Source organism: Tasmannia lanceolata, unplaced genomic scaffold, assembly GCF_043159265.1.
Source record: "Tasmannia lanceolata isolate RefF3 unplaced genomic scaffold, GAP_Taslan_0.1 ptg000008l, whole genome shotgun sequence".
Taxonomy (NCBI): domain Eukaryota; kingdom Viridiplantae; phylum Streptophyta; class Magnoliopsida; order Canellales; family Winteraceae; genus Tasmannia; species Tasmannia lanceolata.
In genome coordinates this window covers 69,043,877-69,062,212 of record NW_027518685.1, presented here as the reverse complement: position 1 = coordinate 69,062,212, position 18,336 = coordinate 69,043,877, and the positions used below count along the sequence as shown (strand labels likewise).

General features: G+C 37.4%; 1 pseudogene across 1 annotated transcript; it reads left to right on the top strand.

The window, feature by feature from the left end:
- Nucleotides 1-11,687: 11,687 nt before the first annotated feature.
- Nucleotides 11,688-17,354, top strand: LOC143885537 (putative LRR receptor-like serine/threonine-protein kinase At1g14390; annotated as a pseudogene). Its single transcript, XR_013253416.1, has 7 exons — nucleotides 11,688-13,316; nucleotides 13,602-13,733; nucleotides 15,513-15,756; nucleotides 15,845-16,053; nucleotides 16,206-16,255; nucleotides 16,457-16,568; nucleotides 16,955-17,354. The product of XR_013253416.1 is annotated as a putative LRR receptor-like serine/threonine-protein kinase At1g14390 (transcript).
- The last annotated feature ends 982 nt before the right edge of the window (nucleotides 17,355-18,336 follow it).

Below are 18,336 nucleotides of genomic sequence, written 5' to 3'. Positions count from 1 at the left end.
GATTGATGAGGATGAACACCATTGGGTGTGCAATTTTTTACAGTTGGAAACCTGTATTACCAAAAAATAATATGGGCACATCTATTCGTATCACTATTCATTTCTACATTGGCACCTTTTCTGAATTTGAAAGGTCTTTTCTTAACTTCTTCCTGCCATATCTGAATTGAAAAGGTCTATTAACTTCTTTCTACCATATCTGAAGAATTGAAAAGGTCTTTTCTTAACTTCTTCCTGTTACTGAATTTACATTGGCACTATATCAGGATTGTTCATTTGAAAACTCTATTGCGATGTGTCAAATTCAAAAGCTAGAAAATGAGAAATTAACTACGGGTTCATATTCAACGTGGACAAAAATCTTCTGACTAGACAGTTAAGATTGTTCATCTAATGAGGGTTTCAGGCTACTGCAAATTCATGGTTCGCCTTGCTGGATTATATCTTATGTGTCTAGTAGTTGGTTACATTGATTGAGTTGTGGTACATATATTGCTTCAAGGGATTTGCTAGCGACTATCCCGGATGGTATTTCACGGCTGGCTAGTAGTTGGTTACATTAATTGGGTTGTGGTACATATATTGCTTCAAGGGATTTGCTAGCGACTATCCCGGATGGCATTTCACGAGTGGCTGTTGCATGTGAGAGAAGCCACACAGGCCCACTTTTCATCAGATTTTGTTTTATTAATTTTATTCATCTGCGGTGGCTGCTCTCAAATGCAACAGCTAGCCATGAAATGCCTTTCTGCGATGGTCCCTAGCAATCCCCATGTTTCAATATATGGTGTTACCTGTTACCTTGATAGAAAAGGTTTGTCTCTAGTGGTCTTTCTGTGGTTGACTTTGTTCAACTTGTTCAGCAGCAAATATGGTTCCCAGGGTTGTACCTCTTGCTCAATTGGGAGGTCTTCCAATCTTACAAACCTTTAGTCTTCATTATTTCAGCACTCTCATATCAATATATGGTGTTCCCTGTTACCTTGATAGAACAGGTTTCATCAGAGCTGTTTTGGTCATTTTGAGGGATTTGGTTCAATCTGTTAAGCAGCAATGATGGTTTGTTTTTTGTTTTCAACATCTTTTTTTTTGTTTTGTTTTTTACAAACCCCTTTGAACATTGTGGTATGTTTGCTCTCATATGAGAAATCGACTCGACCGTGTCCTTTTTCAATTAACAAAATATCTACAATAAGGTCTTCTTAGTTGCTGTAAAGCGAAAATAGGAGTGGACGTATCAAAGCAGAAGGGTGTAAATATCATATGCATTTGTTTGCTTTGACTGCAGGGATTAACTTTAAGTAAACTTTACATTTATCAAGAAATAAAATAAAAAAGGTTCACTTTTCGAGGGTGTATATTTGGGCAAGCCACCTAGCATGGCTTTTGATCAAAGCAAAATGGTTCATTCCAAACGACAATGGTGTTTGGCGTACCGTTTGAAATAGCGTTTAAAACGCCGTTTTGCAAAACGGCATGTTGGTTCAAAACGGCTTTTTAGACGGCAAACAGAGGTATTGTGTGTTTGGTTGCAAATGCCCCAAAACGGAGTTTTAGTGGTAAAATGACCAAAAAGGGCATTGTTTGGTTGGCCTCAATGTAACTCAGTTACTCTCTCATTAGGCCCAATATTAAAAGGTCATTAGGATCTCATTCAAACACTATTAAAATTAAACATCATTGCCAAAAAAAAAAAAAGGCTATACCGTTGTGGTTCTTCTTCTTCTTCTTCTTAGCGGCCGGATTTGCCGGATTTGACGGACGAGTGGAGGCGCTGAGGCAGTGAGGCGTGAGAGGGTTTGCAACTTTGCAAAGTAGATGAAGAAAGTAAGAAAGTAGGGTTTCTTTTAATTCTTTTGTCTTTAAAAAATCAAAATTAAGAGATCATATAATGATATCAGCAGCCCCTTGTTTTGAATTAAATATTAACAATTTAACAAATTTGTGTCCGCGAGAATGATATTAACACCCGCACTTTTTTGGTATTTACGTAACGCATAAAATCGCACGCATATACATAAAAATGGGTTTTGGTGAGGGCAAACACTTAAAAACCCAAAGCCCAAAAACTCCGTTCAAAACGGCGTTATGCAAACGAACCTCCTTCCCTCCGTCTGCAAAACGCCATTTTGAGGGTTCAAAACGGTGTTTCAAACGGTGTTTCAAACTATGGTTGTACACCCAAACGGCCGTTTGGCCCCAAAACGGTGTTTCAAACGCCAAACGGTGTTTTAAACGGTACACTAAACACGCACAATGTCAAAGTCTCCCCGTTCAAAAGAGGGAAAAAATATCTAAAATTTCCTACTTTCTTCACACACTTAAAAAAGATAATTTGAATCAACCCTATTCAAGTTTTATTTAGAGGGACCTCCAATTTATGATGATATCCCTATAAATTAACCAAAATCATGCATATTATTCCCCTCTAAGTCGATGAAAGGAAACATGTTCCCTGGAAAAAGGTTCCTTGTCAGAAATATTTTTCTTGAATCCAAACATGGCCCAAGGGAGGTAAAGATTTTTCAGCCATATAGGCTGAAATCTTTTTTTTTGAAAAAAATATAGGCTGAAATCTTGTAAATTTTAATCTATATTTTTCTCTAAAATAAATTATTTGAGGTGGGAAAAATGACCCTATTAATTCAAAAATATTGACTCTAAAATAAATTTACAAGTTTCAATTTTTATTGGCCGTTGTAATGATTAAATCACACTTAATCTTATTTTTGTTATCGTTGAATATTGGACCATAAGATACCACACATTGCCCACAACGGTACATAAAATGACACAAAAATGTCCATGATTGATGTAAATTACAACATCTATGCGCCCGTGAAATCCATTATTTTTCAAAAACTACTGTGGGCCCACTTCATATGATGATCCAAACCGTTCATCTGTTGGCCACAACTTAAATATGTTGTATCCGATAAATAATCTCGATAGGATGATCCTAACTCCCCAATCTGTAGAGGTATTTAAAATGTGCAGTCTCTCTACAAATCGGAGGGTTAAGATCATCTTCTGGAGATGCTTATTTAAGTTGTGGCCCAACATATGAACGGTTGGGATCATCCTATGAAGTTAGTCCTACAGTATTTTTTTTGAAAAATAATGGACTTCTTGCCCGCAGAATATAAAACCCCCCTTACTTTGCACCATGTTTTGATACGGTGGGTCCTACCAATTTCCCTCAAACACATGAATAGGGTGGGGCCCACCATGTATACCAATGCTCACTATCTCCACCTAGACCTGGCAAACGGGTGGGTCGGGCCGGGTCAACCCGCGGGTGATGCGGGTGCGGGTCACACGGGTCGGGTCAGGAGATGATCCGCATTTTTGCGGGTCAGAATTTTGGTGACCCGCGCGGCCCGCGGGTGGGCCGGGTCAACCCGCGGGTCACCCGCAAATTCAAACAGTAGTTTATTTTGGAAAATATTATCACTGGATTTTGATGAGGGGGGTATGGCCGGCACCGTGGGATGATCCAAACCGTCCATTAGATGGCCCACAGCCTAAATAGGTTGTGCCCAAAAAATCATTTCAATAGGTTGATCCTAACCCTCCGATCTATAGAGGGTTAGGATCAAGTGATCAACCCTCTAACATTCAAATCGGAGGGTTGGGATCAACCTATGGTGCTAGCCACAACCTATTTATATTCTATGGTGCCAGCCATAACCTATTTAGGCATCAAACCCTTAAAAAATAGATTAGCATGACAAAATCACCATCCTTTGCATTAGAAAAAAAAGCCATCTAACTAGATTAGCATAACAAAATCACCACCCTTTAAAAAACTAAGTGACTTGCGGGTGCCCGTGGGTTGACCCGACCCGACCCGTGTTTTTGCGGGTTGGGTCACCTGCGGGTTAGTTTTGACGGGTCACTAAAACTCAGACCCGTGCCCGCAAATTTGCGCGTGGGTCGGGTCGACCCGCGGGCACGGGTCGCTTTTGCCAGGTCTATCTCCACCCAAGTCCATACATAGAGTCAGGCCAACCATCTTACAACATGTATACCAATGATCACTATCTCCACCCAAATTCATATTCATGTATAAGGTGGGGCCTACCATTTTACACCTTGCTTTGATTGGGTGGGCCCCACCATTTTAATGGAATGATAAATACAGTAGTTGGACCTGTTGGGTTGATTTGGATCTTAATGGAAGGAAGGAATCTAGAGATGTAGACTTGCTGAAATCCATGCCCTCTTGTCTGCCCACAAGCACTAATTAAAACACCGAAATAGGGTCAGATCATAGCTCACTTCCCAACGCTCCTTCTCACACTACGCACGTGCCGCCGACACGTCCACTTTCTTACAGGACTTTTAGCCTATCAAAAGGCCCCTCTGTTTCTACATAAAGCTCTGCTCTTCCTTCCTCTGCTCTGCACTGCTCTACTTCTCTTCTGTTCCTTTTGTAAGTGTTCATCATAAAAAGAACACGGGCAACGGATCTTTGGCGGTCCAACTTTGAGAAAATCACAATTAACCATATGGATTGAAATTGAAACAGTAAAGGGAACATACCGAAAGCCGAATATCGTTTTGCTATCACTGGAAGGATTCCATTCCGGTATTTCTCCTCACTCCACAACAGACGGTGATGGGGACCGACTTCCTCTCTCTTTTTGCCGTGGATTGCCAAGAGAAGGATGTAGAAATTGTTGTGTGCAAGTAGGGACCGGATGAGAGAATAAATAGACATTTATGGGAAGAGACACAACTCCTCATCACGCTGGTTCCCTCCCCAAAAGTCTCTTACATTTACACCCCTTCTTTTATGGCTTTTCACTTAATGCCTTTTCACAAAACCAACTAACAAAATGATCTAGGCCGTTGATCTTGCACATGCCACATCCACCGTTAGGATAATTTCCTAACATTCTCCCACTTGGCCAGCAAGATCTTTGAGCCAAACATAAGGATCATAACTTTAAGTTAGTTAGACAATAAACACAACATTCCGTTCAGCAAAAATTACTAACAATAAACCATGTAACCATTGGGTCACCAACTCTACCCAATAGCCTACCCCACGATTATATCATTAGTAATACTTACCAACATGAATGTAAACGCATACATGCATAAGATGTAAATATGGTCCAAAACAGTCTACAGACATTCTACCTCTTACTCACAATCCATTTACGAAATGTGCACAAAATGGAGCGGTAGAAAATAATATATATCAGAATCATAAAATAAAATGTGATCACAACAGTGTATCTCAATACCTAATGCAGACTCCCACTGTCATAGGCTATCAAAAGTGTCAACCAACCTTATGCGCGCTACATGCTCTCTGAAGAGCTTTGGTGACAAGCCCTCAGTCAAAGGATCCGCCAACATAAGTGCGGTGCTTATGTAATCCTCAGATATACATTGATTCTGAACTTCCTCACGACAATATGTCAATACATTGACCCCATTACTTGATTTGTCATTCTTGGAATTGTAAAACCGCAGCGGAATTATCACAATACATTCTCAGTAACTTGTTGACTATCAACAAAATGAAACCCTGAGACAAAATTCCGCGACTTCAAGGCATAGTACAAGGCCTTGAAGTACACAATAAACTCCGTACCCAAGGTGGAAGCAACTGAGTGTCAATTTGACATTCTTCCACGATTTAGGACTTTCTGCAAAATATACTAGAGCAGAACTCTAGGTGTTCCGACAACAGTCGGAATTAGATTAACCAATCACACTAAGGTTATTTCATTTACTTTATGTGAGCATTAAACCTTTAGTCCCTTACAGACAATATATAACCTTTTGGCAAATTTCCAATGATCCATACATAAATAACATTGGTACTTTCTAAATTTGCCCACCATATAGGTTATACACAGATAGGTGCAGATTTAAACATTCAATAGACCCCAATTGCGGAACTATTAGGGAACCTCTTTATCTGCTCCTATAATGAATCGATCCTGGGACCTTGGAACTGACTGAATATATCACCCTTAACTATAGGAACACTACAAATTGAGTAATTTATCCATGTTCAATACTTAGGACTTTACCAAGATAGGCTTTCTGCAATCTCAGCCATCCTCGAGTCCCAACTAGGTGAATCTAAACTCCTATTATGTAGGATGCTTCACCTGAATTCTTTTGTATGAATATCATTGAACATGGTTAAGTACTACTTGCAAGTAGTATACCATCAACACATAATACGAGGAAAATAATATTACTCCTCTGACCTTAAGATATATCCATTATCCTGTGACAATTCCTTAAAACTTAACATAGAGAGTACTTGATGAAACTTTATGTACAATTGTCGGGAAGTCTGCTCTAAACCTTAAGCAGAATCTTTAAGTCTACAGACTATGTGCCTCTTTCCTTAACCTCAAGGATTGTTCGATAGTCGTCACCACCAAAACATCTATAATGTGGGTTGTTAACTTATATGTGTCTTTTAATGTTCCAATGAGCATTGGTACCACCTTCTCTTGGATCACTAGTACCGGTACTACAATCTGGTTCTCCTTAAAGGTGATTTTACTAAAGACACTACACTCCCACTAAGGTCACCATCCTTTAGAAGTCTTGGCACATTTAATCCCGACAATATACGTACTATGGGTCAATCAACAGAACCTAAAACCCTTAAATACTTTAAGATAATCTATGAAATTGCAACTTATGGTCATAGAGCTTAATCACTATATTCGTGGGTTATAAACTTTTGCCTCATATAAACAACCCAAAGTTGCATGTTTCCCAATTTCAGCTTCCTTATGACCCATAAATCTTAAAGGGTCTTAGGCACAGCCTTACTTGGATCACAAAATACATGGGTGTTTTAAGAGTTTTAACCCACAATCTTAGGCAACAGAGAGTTGCATAAATGACCCTTATTGTTTTGATCATTTATGTCAAGTTAATTCTCGACTCTTACCTTATAGATCACAAACAAAGATAGGGCCTCCTACTTCTGATTAGAGAGACACATTTAAATATGGCTAGAAAATTTAACCAAAAGGGTAACACCTTCCGCCACCAACTGTCAGAGTCCAAAGATCCAAGATGTCATTGTGAATGACCTTTAGTAGATCAATACTCTTGGTGACACCCTAAACCGATTAATCTTTGTATATTTCTCCTTCAATGTACCCCGTATCATTGTTTAAATCGGTAAAATCAAGTGAATCTAGAATTCTTCTTTTACCCAACTATCCTCAGATATGTGGTTAAAAAACTTAAGCCACTGATTGGATAAATTCTTGTTCATGCGATTTCATTTATTTCTAACAATACTGATTATCTCATTCTAATGCAAGGTGGGCCAAGTCTGACCTTGAGAGAAGTGTAATCCAAGTCAATAAGGATTGCTCTGAAGAGAACCAAAATCACTAAATGGGAAATGAAAAACTAGAGAGAATCCATTATACTTCCAGACCTTGATTCATAGCCAAAGGAATCAAGTTTTTCTAGAATAAGGTTTCAAGTTCATATGAAACCAAAATTTTATAAAAGAGTGGCGAGTAATAATGGCTTCAACAGCCACATTTATTTTATTTCCCGATATAATGGTATACTCTCCTCTACTAAGCACCTAACTCGCACCAAGACCTCACATAGAATTCTAAATATGAATAGTAATGCCTTAATCTATTCACAAATCTTTTTTCGGAGTACTTACGAAATAGAAATCATAAGATACAAAGATATGGTATTAATTCCAGGCCATATCGAACTTAAGGGATCCATACTTTATGTGTCATTTATTATTCAAGATAATGACACTTGATACCAAGTTCACTCTCTTTAATTGATAATGCTAAGACTAGTCTATATCTTCAGGACTCTAATGTTGCCATTTAAAATAACCAAGAGGTGTGTCGAAAGTGAGCACAACCAAGGTTTTGAATCTAAAGCCTTTCAAAGTGTGCTCAAAACTACAACTTTGGTAAATATACTTTAAGGTTATCAAAACACATCATAAGGGTATTTGCAAGTGCTTCCAATGATCATCTAAAAAATTCACTAACTACATTCAAGAACCCCTTTACATTTTCGAGTCTTAAAAACATCTCGAATTGCATAAAAAAGGAGGTCTACCATTACTACTAGAGTGATACTAACATTGAACTCCCACTATTCATAAGCATATTTTAGATGTGGGTTTAGTGAGCCTGTCATTCAATGATACATAGTCTAGCCTTTTGTAGTATTGAATTATGCAGATCTATTCCATCACTTGCTAAGGTTTCTGACCCACTAAAGTACTCAACATAATCGGTATCTAGAAAAGACACTAAGATACCAACAACTTCAATGTCACAGACACAGACTTGCAGTTCTAAACATGCTCACTTCTTATAACACCTATTCAGTCCACAAATGGAGTTTAATTAACTCAATCCACGATTTTAATCAATCCAACTGAAAAGAATGACTGAAATGTATAAAATCATGATGATACATAAGTGTGCTTCTAATTAGATACCATATGTGCCATCGTGTGCCGTCCGTTGGGCCGTGCCATGATGCAGAATTGGTTTCTACTTTAGAAAACACAATACCATGATTATGAAGAGACACCGGTGTATCACCGTGGGTCGTCCGTTGGGCCGTGCCACGGCACACAATTGGTTCTCACATACAATACTCAGTCAATCTATCTTAAGGGAAAATTAGTTAGATTGCCCAGAATCACAAAAAAACACAAAAATGTGACCCCGACGAAACATCAGACGTGTCATTGTGGGTCGTCCGTTGGGCCGTGCCACAACACACAAACGATTTTCAATTCAGGAAATCACAATACTGTGATTCTGGCGAGACACCAGGAGTGTCACCTGGGGCCGTCCGTTGGGCCGTGCCACAGCACACAATTGGCTCTCCCATGAGACCAACTAGGGCCAGATAACCCTATACTTGAGGCGCACATCACCGTTGGGCAGAAGCATAACCCCAAACCAGGTTACCCAGGCCTAGCCCTCTCACACCGCCTATTTGTGCAAAACAACAGTCATCTGTTGGGCTAAGTGTTGCTCTTGGACAAATAGTCGCAATTGAAAGTGGTTCATAGTCCCTAAATGTCTCATTGTATGCGACACGATTCTCAAAATTAACCACTTAACCTTAAAGCGATTTCGTTTCCCAGTCGGAATCGTAGTTCTTTGTTCATTCATTTAGTGACCAATCATAACAAGCTATAGTTCAATTTCAACTAAAAATAATGAACAATGTAATAAACTTGTGTATACAAAGCCAAGTTTCAAGTTCCATGATCAAACATAATTCAATGTTTTAGGTTTTGAAAATACACACTATCAGTTTATTTTAACCATAAGCTTGGGTTTTAAGCATATCTTGCATGAACTAATGTGCATTCAAGTTAAAAGTTTAGTCCCATATATGATTTCAACTAATCATTTTAACCCTTAAGTTATATGCAAAACATAAAGCATATAAACAACATATAGGGGTTCTTAAGTTAAGAATTAGAAACCAAATGTGTTCATTGACTGAGTTTTAATCATTAAACAACATCAAAACTTTACATAACTGGGTCTCCATGGCATTTAGTTAATTCTTTAGGAGTTTGAAATCAAAATTAAACTCAAGGCCCACTTTAAAAAACCCAAAAGTTATAAAATTACACTGGAATTTTAAAATCTAGACTCCGAACACCAAAACAGACCTTGGAAACGAGTTCAGAATGGTCCAAAACCATAGGAATGGTCTAACCCAAGTCCAAAACCCCAAAATATTTGACTTAAAATCAAACTTACAAAACCAAAAGTCTTGATTTTACACTGTAACTATATCATACAGTGCTTAAATACCAAAAATGACCTCAAAAATAGGTCCAGAACGGTCTGTAACCTTAGGAACCAATCTAATCCGAGCCCAAAATGCCAAAACTTTTGACTCAAAGCCAAATTTATAAAGTCAAAAGTGTTAAAAATACACTATAAGTGTATTATACAGTGCTCAAATGGCAAAATGGATACCAAAAATGGCTTCAAAGGGTTGCAAAACGTTCGGAACCAGTTTTACTTGGGCTAAAACCCTAAATATTTGACTCAAAAACCAACTTGAAAAATCAAAAGTTTTTGAATTTACACTATACCTATATGATACAGATACCAAATGCCAAAACTGACCCAAAAAATGGATTCAGAAGGATGCAAAACCTCCAGAACCGCTATAATTTGGCCAAAAATCTCACAAAAATGGGTCAAACCGAGTCAAACACAGATTTGGGCCGTTTGGGCCTATGGGCCGGTTCAAGTCAGGTTGGGCCAAGCGGTCTGGTGGGCTTAGAGGGTCTACTGGGCCCTTTTTAATTGAAAAACCCGTCGCGGATCCTTGATAGGCCCGCCAAGCCCGACACTATTCATCATCTTCTTCCTTAACATAGTGAAAATTCCAGCAAAATCCGAAAAAACACTCAAAGTTCGATTTATTATTGCGGCTTCGTTTGAAGTCCGATTGAGGAACTTCGTAACCACGCCAAAAAATCTCCGGTCGGACAAGCCGGTCGCCGGCGGCACACTGTTTTCCGGCGAGGTCCAAAACTTCCCCAAAAGTTAAAATTTTCATCTTTAAATCGCCGCCAAACGCAATCCAGACATCGGATCGACGTACCGTTTGTTGCGTTGGATTCATGGGAACACAAGAAACGTTTCAGTGCCATTTAATCATCGATCCGACTCCAGAATTGATGGCGGCACTCAAAATACAAGTTTTCACAAACCCTATTTGAATCACTTTTAATGCGATTTTCTCGCCGAAACCGTGGCTCTGATACCACATGTAAGTGTTCATCATAAAAGGAACACGGGCAACGGATCTTTGGCGGTCCAACTTTGAGAAAATCACAATTAACCATATGGATTGAAATTGAAACAGTAAAGGGAACATACCGAAAGCCGAATATCGTTTTGCTATCACTGGAAGGATTCCATTCCGGTATTTCTCCTCACTCCACAACAGACGGTGATGGGGACCGACTTCCTCTCTCTTTTTGCCGTGGATTGCCAAGAGAAGGATGTAGAAATTGTTGTGTGCAAGTAGGGACCGGATGAGAGAATAAATAGACATTTATAGGAAGAGACACAACTCCTCATCACGCTGGTTCCCTCCCCAAAAGTCTCTTACATTTACACCCCTTCTTTTATGGCTTTTCACTTAATGCCTTTTCACAAAACCAACTAACAAAATGATCTAGGCCGTTGATCTTGCACATGCCACATCCACCGTTAGGATAATTTCCTAACACCTTTCACTGCCATTCTAGACCACTTCTCTTCGTCTCAACTCATCTTCTTTACACCCACTTCAAATTATCTTACGCCCATCTTTTGAAGCACTTATTTTAACATTGATTGCTGAAATGTTTTGACTTTTAAAAAAAAAAAAAAATCTTTTCTCTTTCTATTTCTCTAACTCCTGACACATCTGGGTTTGTTTATCTTTAAATCCTTCAATTTTAACTCTTTTTTTTTTCTGGTTTTTTTTTTGTTATCAGTACTTAAAATTCAAAACCCATTTGCAAGAACTTTCATCTTCTCGTAAATGATTTCTCCATCTGGGAAAGAACACTGAAACTCATACTCACTCCACACCCAAAACCATTTTGCATTGTTCTTCACTTGCAGATCAAAATTTTAAGTAAAATCTTTCTTAGTCTGTAGATTCTACACTCCATTTTGCGCCAAATTTCAGGTTTGTTTGTTATCTTGGGTTTCAGTCCCTCCACAATTACTTTCTATAAATGGAAAGAACAGAGATTTAGACTCAATTCTGTGACTAATTTCTAGTCTTTTAGTTTCCAGTAATAGAAAAATTGGAGTTCTTGTTTATTTGCTTCTTCTTATATTGCTGAATTTTTCCTTTATGTGATGTAGGCCATTGTTTGTTGTTTTCTTTAGATTTCTTATTTTCCTTTTTGTTTATTTCTTAGTTCTATTTGCATTAGGATTATTTACAGATACTAATAGTTATGTATAAATTAGTAGTCTAAATCGGCAAATCGCGGCATTAGAATGTAAATATTTTTATCTGTGTTCTTTCTACATTTACCAATCTTTTCTTCTCAACCATGGAAAAACCTCATGGTTTTACCTTCCTCACAATAATCATTTTCTTTGTTGTTCCATTCTCTTTTGCTCAATTGCTTCCCTCTGAAACCATGGCCTTGTTCCGATTTCAACGCATTTTGGAGTACCCATCTGTTCTCAATGGCTGGAACAGGTGGACTAATTTCTGTTACATTCCTCCTTCTCAGTCTCTTAAAATCGTCTGCTCGGGAAACCGAGTAACCGAATTAACTGTCATTGGAAACAAAGGATCCCCTTATCCCAGTAAGGTCTTTTCCATCTCTTCTCAAACTCTGTCTTCGAATTTTTCGATTGATTCTCTTTTCACCACTCTTTCTAAGTTGTCAAGCTTGAAGGTGCTGTCACTTTTGTCATTGGGTTTGTGGGGGCCTTTACCTGCAAAAATCAATCGATTTTCGTCTCTTCAAGTACTGAATATAAGTTCAAATTTTATTTATGGGAAAATCCCATTGCAAATTTATTCTTTGACCAGCATTCAGAGTCTTATTTTTCATGATAATTTGTTCAATGGAAGTGTTCCTGATCTTAGTAGCTTAACAGTTCTTGAAGAATTGGACTTGGGTAATATCCTCGGACCGGAGTTTCCCTCATTGGGGAATAAGCTTGTCAGTCTAGTATTGAGATACAATTCTTTCCACTCAAGTGTTAATTCTGAACTTCAGTCCTTTGATCAGCTCCAAAGATTACATATCTCTTTCAATCAACTTGTGGGGCCAATCCCATCTCTTTTGTTCTCTTTACCTTCAATCCAGTACTTGGATTTGGCTGGTAATAAATTGAGTGGAGCTCTTCCAATGAATACATCTTGCAGAAATGGACTCAATTTTGTGGATCTCTCTCGTAATCTTTTGATTGGAGGTTTGCCTCCCTGCGTCCGTTCTAATTCTTCAGACCGAATTGTGTTGTATTCATGGAATTGTTTGTCTTCTGGGGATTCAAAGTATCAACATTCAAACTCATTTTGCCATGTAGAAGCTTTGGCTGCAGTTATGCCTAGTAAACAGAAGGAAACATCGAAAACCAAGTTAGGCCTCTTACTTGGAATTGTTGGGGGAATTGTGGGATCCTTGGTAGCATGTATGATGTTAATATGCGTGATAATTAGGAGATTGGGGAAAAAGAATGAAAGAAACTCTAGATCTCAGAAATCTGTCGTAGGAAAAAAGTCAGTTCGGGTATCCCCAAGACTGGGTACTGAATCTAGTAAGCTGTTCTTTCTCTTCCACCATTATTCATTGCTATCTGTCTATAGAATGACCATGAATGATATTTCTTTCACTTTACCATCCTTGAAAATTTCAGTAGAAATGTATCCAAGTTTTCCAGACTTGCGTCTATGGTTTAAGGGCCTAATCTTTCTGAATTTCTTTGTAATGTTTCTGCTTGGTAGTGTATGTAGACTTTTGTAAAAGGATTCTTGCATGGAGCACTCAATGTTTCTTTGATAGGAATGATTAAAATATGTGAAGCCAATTTTATCTTTGACAGGGCATATGTCTCAGGCAATGAGGCTAGGAGCACTTGGGCTCCCACCATATCATGCTTTTACTCTGAGGAACTCGAAGAAGCAACAAATAACTTCGAGCCGTCGAATTTAATGGGGAAGGATCTCAGGGTCAGGTATGAGAGTGAATCTATTTCGGATGGAAAATATCACCTACTACTCTTAATAATAATCTTATATATTTGTTCGAAATGCTTGGGGACAAATGATCATGTAATAAAATGTTTCAGTATAATGTTGACTGTGTCACCCTAGCCACTGCATAGATTAATGAAGGCAACAGAATAGGTAGATCATATACGAAATGTTAATACACTCTAAAGAAAGGATAAGGGAATGATGTTGTATTTTCCTTCTTCTATCTAGACCTGAATGGACTACCCAAGTTGTGGCTCTAACCATGACATAAAACTGAATGTTTCCAATGTATATGCCTGTGAGCATTGAAACGAAACTGATTACAGAAAATAGATGATAGATTTTTAACATCTGGTAGACCTCAATGAGTCCTTTTTATTTGCCCTGTTGCCACCATAATTTAAACATCCTATCTCCTTGATCAAATGGCTATCTTTTAGTGCTTTGCCAAGAACAATTTAACTGTTGATTTTTGGACTATGCCTGTTGTGTCAAACTCTTTTGAATAATAAATATTTTGTTCATGGGTTCAACACAAAAATCCCCTCAAATTTCAGTCTATTAAGTGGTAAGGTAGTGAATTTTATATAAAGTTATCCTCCTTATTAGTTCTCAATTCCCTTAGCAGCCTAACTCCCAAGTTATGAATGGATCAAGAGCAAAGAAGAAATGTTTTTGGGTGTTTACAGTTAAAATCTGTCTGATGGATTCCACATAACTAAGCTGGTTTCCGAATTTTTTATTTTCTCCAAATTTGAACAAGTAATCACATGCGCTCGTGGTAAAGATCTCAAAGTAATGTAGGTTATTTGCATACATTATAGGCTTAATTCAGTCGGTAATAGTGTTCAACTCTATCGAAAAATGTTTATTTTCACTTGTATGATTTGTTATTGTCAGTTCATTCCACACTTTTATAATTTCATGTAGTGAAAAGTTGGATCCTTCAAAATGCATCAATGCTCTGTTTTATATTTCCACAAGTAGTTGATTGGATTTACTTTTTCTATGTTTGAAACTTCACTTGGTCAATCATTGACTCGCACAAATCAACTTGATTTCAGATCTACTGAGTCAGTAAAACTCATTGATCCACCCGATGCAATCAACTCGCTGGGTAAATCATTGACTGCCTGATTCAACCCACTTTTGCCTTGGGTTGACTTCTTGAGCAATGATAAGATTTTAAGCACTACCATATCTCTCTCTAAATGGTGTCTTTCAATCACTAGTTATATTTTTAACCTAATTCATAAAACATACCAAGTGATTTTTCTACCTACGTAAGACCAATTTGGGAGCTATAGCTCATGAACTAAAGTAACTCAAGAGGACAGTAAATTACAGTTTTCTTGTAATGTCTATGTCATTAGAGTTTCAGACATGGGCATCTCTTAGGAGGATTTCAGATGCCATACATGTACTCACGAATTAAAATAAATGAAAAAGACAAAAGATTTGGACTGTTCTATTTAATGTCTCAGAAATAGGGATAACATTCCCATTTTCATATGTTGCAGTAACCTTTCCTGATTATGGTGTATCTTACTGGACCAACATAGGATATTTGAAAAACTAGAAGTTATTGTTTTTTTCTGACTTTGGGTGATGATCCAGGATCATATCTCCATGAATTTGATAGAATTTTGTAAATTAATATGATTAAAACATCATCTCTACTAGACACAGACTGCTTCACTTTCAATGTTGACATCTGAATCAATTTCACATCATCTTGGCTTCTTTTGCAATTTTAGCTGTACAAAGGGTGGCTCAGTGACGGATAAGTGGTTGTGGTGGGGTGTCTGAAGCTAAAGCAAAGACATGCTCTTAAAATCTATAAACAGCAAATGGAAGTAATTTCAAAGCCCAGACATCGCCATTTGGTCAGCATTCTTGGACACTGCTTTATCCCTTATGAGGAATCCCCTAATGCCACTGATACCATCTTTCTTGTCTTTGAATACATTTCAAATGGGACACTGAGGAATCATCTTACTGGTAAGGGGAATAACCATTATCCTATGGCTTTTCAGCCATTAATATCTGAAATAACATAAGATTTCAATTCTTATAATTTATTTTGCAGAACGGCGAAAGCAAGAGATGCTGAAATGGCCACAAAGATTAGCTGCTGCTACGGGAATTGCGAGAGGAATCCAATTCTTGCATACAAGAATTGTGCCTGGTGTTTTAAGAAATAATTTTAAGATAAAGAATATTTTGTTGGATGAAAATCTCATAGCCAAAATTAGTGATTATAAGCTTCCAAGACCATTTATCAATAAGATCACTATGGTCAGCTCCACTTAGAGTGAATAGTTCAGTTTTTATTTTTTGTTAATATGAAGTATCCACATTTACTTAATACACCTCTAATTTTATTGATCTTTTTTTTTTTTGAACCAAAAGGTCTCAATTTCAGCTAATTTTCATCTTTAATAATGTAGGTCGGTTCTGAAAGCCCTTTCAATGGAGCAGAACTTGGCGATCTTGACAGGTAAACAACCACCTTTTTTGATATAATGCTTATAGCTGGAGTGTGTCTTATATAAAACCCAAATCAAAATTAAGTGTAGTTTGATCATCGTCAACCTAAAACCGTTTATATTTCTTACATGTGGGAGTGTATATAGTGATGACCACCAAGCATGTTACGGTGAATTCAGTATGAATTGGTTTTTACTTTCTTTATCTGCAGTACTGGACATGGTGATAAAGAAGACGTTTATCAGCTGGGAGTTATTCTACTAGAAATTATTACAGGAAATCCCATCACATCTCAGACAGAATTGGATGTCTTGAAACTTAAGGTAAACAACCCATTCCTCCATTTTACTATTAATGCATTTAGAGAGAGAAATTGAAATGTTTTTTAAACTATTTCTAAGCTATTAATCAGCTATTTCTAAAACATATTTCTAGTTTTTCAAAAACATGGAAATCTCTTCAGAAAGTATCCAAGTGTTTGGATTATTCAAAAAAAAAAAAAACCTCCTTTAATAACTGGAGAAAGAAGGTTTTGGTAGTATGTTAACGAAATGAATTCCTTGTATTAGGAAATTTTGAACCCATGATTGCGAGTTGTGACACGCCATTAGACATCAAGATTGAATCATGAATAGATTTTTAGTTCATAATAGTATGTTGAAATTTTAGTAATTTTTTTAAAGTTTATGTATGTTTTTGTGGTTCACAGCTAGAGAGAGGCCTAGCAGAAGGCCCGAAAAAACTGAGGGGGGAAACTGATCCTTCCATTAGAGGTACTTTTGCCTATGAGTCCTTAAAAAATGCAGTTGAGATCACCATAAACTGTCTATCTGAAGATATTGGTCAGCGTCCATCGATAGAAGATGTTCTCTGGAACTTGCAGTACTCAGCTCAAGTTCAAGATGGATGGGCGAACAACGAGAACCTCAGTACACATTCATAGAGATTAATGTATCCTTCATTTTGTATTTATTTTTATCACTTGGTGGTATTTCAAAAATTCGGATCATGGTACTTGTTTGTATATTTCTACCCATCCTATTCTTCTATGGTTCTTTCTATTTTTTATGACAGTGATTGATAATGAAGGGAGGTATGTTAAATGAGCAGGGAGAATAAGATGTCTTATAAAACGAGAAAATCCCGAAATAATCCCGAGATTTTAAGAAATATCACGATATTTTCATTTTTATAATTCACTGTGAAAATAACATGATAATTTAATGATATTTTTTATTTTATACTTTTTTCTTAAATTATACATTTTTATTTAGCCTACTGATGATATTTGTTAGAAAATTAATCAACCTTAAGCGGAAATAGATCGTTACCTTTGCTACGATGATCAAATTGAAGGTGCAGATGATGCACATTATCTGAACGTTGAATACTCTCCTTGAAGAACTTAGTTTTGATGTGGCCTTTAGATCTATCCAAAGCCTTATGCTTAAATCAATGTGAATCCCAAGTAGGACAACCACGAAACAGGGGGGAGGAAATTGGTTGGCTATTAAAATTTTAAGCTCTTTAAACTTTGATCTTTAATCCTAATCCTTTTGCTTATTAATCTTTAGTTCAGTGGTTAGCCAAGTAGAATGAAAATATAAACACGATAAGCATAACTAAGAGAAGAAAAGAAGATAAGGGAAAGAGAAATGTACACCAATAATTTATAGTGGTTCGGCCTTGAAACCATGGCATACTCCACTCTTCTCAAGTTTTGCTCCTTGAGGAAATCTACTATTGCTATTCTCCCTAGTAGGCCGTATGTGAGCCTATATAAGCTTGAAGATTCAAGGGATTTAATATTGGTGCCCTTCCACCTTTAGAATGAAAATGAATGAAGAAGAGAAAGATCTTGCTTTGCCTCATTTTAGGGGCTGATTGTACGATGAAGAATGAAGAAGAAATCTCTCACAATATAATACAAGTTGAGCATAATCCAATCTCTCAAAGGTTTTAGCCAAATCAAGACACAAGAGATGAGAGAGTGGTTTTAAATCCAAAACAAAACACAATATCTTGTGATATTCACCTTGACCGATCCAACGGTTCATTCGGCCACCTACGCGACTGATCCATGGTCAATCC